Source organism: Otolemur garnettii, unplaced genomic scaffold, assembly GCF_000181295.1.
Source record: "Otolemur garnettii isolate 467f Iridium unplaced genomic scaffold, OtoGar3 scaffold00063, whole genome shotgun sequence".
Taxonomy (NCBI): Eukaryota; Metazoa; Chordata; class Mammalia; order Primates; family Galagidae; genus Otolemur; species Otolemur garnettii.
The window spans coordinates 5,377,787-5,381,564 of record NW_003852458.1 but is presented as its reverse complement, the minus strand read 5'-3'; the positions used below and the strand labels follow the sequence as shown (position 1 = coordinate 5,381,564).

Below are 3,778 nucleotides of genomic sequence, written 5' to 3'. Positions count from 1 at the left end.
TTGGAGATTGCTGTGAGCTGTGATGCCACAGCACTCTACCCAGGGGGATAGCTTGAGACTCTCTCTCAAAAAAAAAAAAATAAGTTGTTAATAATGCCATTGTCTCTTTCCTAAGTACAGATAAGTAGACATTAGATACTGAAATTGAATGTTATGAAACACTTCATTATGTAACTCATAAACAGCTGTTTCAGCTCCACAGCTCAAGGTTTTAGATAATATATAAAAATTAAACAACAAAGTACTGGAAAAAAAAGAGGAAGAAAAATGGAAGATATCCTCAGTGTGATCTATTACCAGTGTGAGCAGGTAATTGTGATCATTAGAGAAAAATCACAATTTGCATTTGCTATTGATAAAGGATGGAAGCATAATTGCATTAGTGGTGACATCTGCATTAAATTTTTCTTTTCTGGTTTTATCTCTATGAAATATTTTCATAATCATAATTGTTAAGCATAAAAGGGCAACTTCAGTTTTCTTGGAGCAAATGAAGTAAATTTATTCATTACTCAAATATCTGACAGGCAACATAGCATAGTGTTAAGTAAATGAGTTCAAGAATCAAAATGTCTGGCTTCAAATCCTGGTTTTGGTACTATGAACCATGGTGAGGTAGAGTCATTTAGTCTCCGTGTGTTTCAGTATTCTCATTTAAGTGGATAATATTAACGTATTACCTATCATGTCATAGGTTTTGCTGGTGGCTGATTATATTTCTTTATTTTAATTTTATTATATTTTACTGGAAAGGGTTCTGATTTTTCTTCTTTTATTTTTATGAGTTAATGCTTATAAAGTAATATTATAGGAGGGCTGTCCAAAAAGTATCTAGTCATGTAATATGAAAAATAGGATTGGGCCAGATATTGGTGGCTCATGCCTGTAATCCTAGCGCTTTGTGGATGGTGCCTGTGGCTCAAAGGAGTAGGGTACCAGCCCCATATGCCGGAGGTGGTGGGTTCAAACCCAACCCTGGCCAAAAACTGAAAAAAAAAAAATCCTAGCGTTCTGGGAGGCTGATGTAGGTGGATTGTTTGAGGGTGGATTACTTGAGCTCAGGAGTTTTAGACCAGCCTGAGCATGAGTGAGACCTCAGCTCTATTAAAAGTAGAAAAACTAGCAGGGCAGAGTGGTGGGCTCCTGTGGTCCCAGCTACTCAGAAGAGTGAGACAATAGGATTGCTGAAGCCCAAGAATTTGAGGTTGCTGTGAGCTATGATGCCACAGCCCTCTACCGAGGGAGACAGAGTAAGGCTCTATCTAAAAAAAATATTTAAAAATCTACATAACTCAGTAACGCAATGTTTTCCAAATAACAAACATAATTTTACAGAATCCTATATGGTTAAAAGATCCAGGCAAAGCTCCACAAGTGAATTTTAATGTAGCAGAATACAAAAAAAAATTACCAATGGTCTCAATTTACACTTCATAATTCAATTTGAGAAACTACCACTTGTAGGTTCTTCCCTTTCTGCTGCAGCTGAAGCCATGAGTATGCTCAAGCTTCAGAAGAGGCTTGCCTCCAGTGACCTCTGCTGTGACAAAAGGAGGTCTGTCTGATTCAACCCCAATAAGACCACAAAATCACCAACATCAACTCCCATCAGAACATCTGGAAACTGATCAAAGATAAGGTGATCATCCACAAGCCTGTGACTGCATATTCCCTGGCTTGATGCTGTCAAAACACCTTTTACCACCAGAAGGGCAGGTACATGGGCATAAGTAAGTGAAAGGTTACGGTCAGTGCTTGAATGCCAGAGAAGTTAACCTGGACGAAGAGGATGAGAATTCTTCTCTGACTGCTCAGAAGATTGACTGCCACACATATCACAGCCTGTACCTGAAGGTTAAGGGGAACATGTTAAAAAAAATAAGCATGGGACCTGGTTCACGGCAACATGAGTAAACACACCAAGAAGGTCAGGATCATCGATAAATACAGGACCACTCTGGTGCCACCCTCCAGAAAATAGTGAAGAAAATTCAAAGCAGCCAGCACACCAAGTACACTTGCCCATTCTGTGGAAAAACCAAGATGAAGAGACAAGTTGAGGGGATCTAACACCATGGTTCCTAGATGTACAACACCACTTCTGCTTTTACAATGAAGTCTGCCATCAGAAGAATGAATAAATTAAAAGACCAATACTTTTCAGGTACGAACCTATAAAGTAAATGGGATAATATATGTAACAGGAAAAATACAAATAAAAAAACAAGCAGATTCTCATGACACACATCCACAAGCTAAAAACAGATAAGGCCCACAAGAAGCTCTGTGTGACCAGGCCTATACTTGTAATACCAAGGAAGCACTCAAACACAAAGAAGGAACACCTCCAGGCCAAGAAGGAGGCGCTCATCAGGACTCTGTCCCAGGAGGAAAAGACCAAGAAATAAAGTTCCCCTTCTCTTCTCTTGACATAGTATCCTCAGTGATTAGATTAGTCATTCAAATAAAATATGCCTTTATCTGCTTAACAAAAAAAGAAAAGGAAAAGAATCAACACTTGTCAAGACTTGGTGCAGTACCAAAAATGAGTATTCACAAGTGTCAAAAAGACCATTAAAATACTTTTCCTTTGTCCAACTACATAACTGAAGGAGGCCATGTTATCTTCATAATTATTCATAATTCTTCAACTAAATAAAATGTCACAACATAATGATAGCAGATACAGACATGAAAATCCAGCTATCTCTTATTAATCTAGATATTGGAGATTTGCAAACATATAGTCTTTCTTCTTTCAGTTTTAGAAACCATAGTGATTTCTCACCAAAAAAAGTGTTATTTATATATTAACATGGATTAGATTTTAAATTTTTTAAATTTTCATTAATTATTCCCAAATATTAATAAACCCAATGCATACAAAACAGAAAGCTCTTTGCAATCCTGAATAATTTTTTTTTATAGAGACAGAGTCTCACTTTATCACCCTCAGTAGAGTGCTGTGGCATCAGATAGCTCACAGCAACTTCCAAGTCTTGGGCTTAAGCGATTCTCTTGCCTCAGACTCCAAGTAGCTGGGACTACAGGTACCTGCTACAATGCCCAGCTATATTTTTGCTGCAGTTTGACCTGGGCTGGGTTTGAACCCACCACACTCAGTATATGGGGCTGGTACCCTACTCACTGAGCCACAGATGCCACCCAATTTTTTTTTACACAGAGCCTCAAGCTGTCACCCTGAGTAGCCAGGCACAGTGGCTCACTCCTGTAATCCTAGCACTGTGGGTGGCCAAGGTGGGTGGATAGCTTGAGCTCATGAGTTCAAGACCAGCCTAAGCAAAAGCAAGACCCCCATTTCTACTAAAAATAGAAAAACTGAGGCAAGAGGATTGCTTAGGCCCAAGAGTTGGAAGTTGCTGTGAACTATGATGCCAAGACACTTTACCCAGGGCTACAGCTTGAGACTGTCTAAAAAAAACCCTAATTTTTCCCATTGCATCTGCTTTGTCAAATTATAAATATAGATTGGTAACATCACAGAACTTTTTTCTTTTGAGGTAGAATCTCACTCTCTGTGCTGTGGTAGGGTGCAAGTACAGTAGTATCATCTGCTCAGACTGCAATCTCAAGATCCTGGGCTGACTCAGCCCCTGGAATAGATATAGTGGTCTCTGATTCTGTTTTGATCACGTTTTTTTCAGTCTTTTGACATCAGGAACAAATGTCCTCAAAATCAAATATTGTTAACTAACCCTTAGCTGTTAAGATACAAGATCTTGGCTTCTTGGCTCGGCGCCTGTGGCTCAAGCGGCTA

At 39.0% G+C, this 3,778-nt stretch overlaps 1 pseudogene; it reads left to right on the top strand.

The window, feature by feature from the left end:
* Positions 1–1,906: 1,906 nt before the first annotated feature.
* On the top strand, positions 1,907–2,178 carry LOC111726381 (annotated as a pseudogene).
* Positions 2,179–3,778: the final 1,600 nt, after the last annotated feature.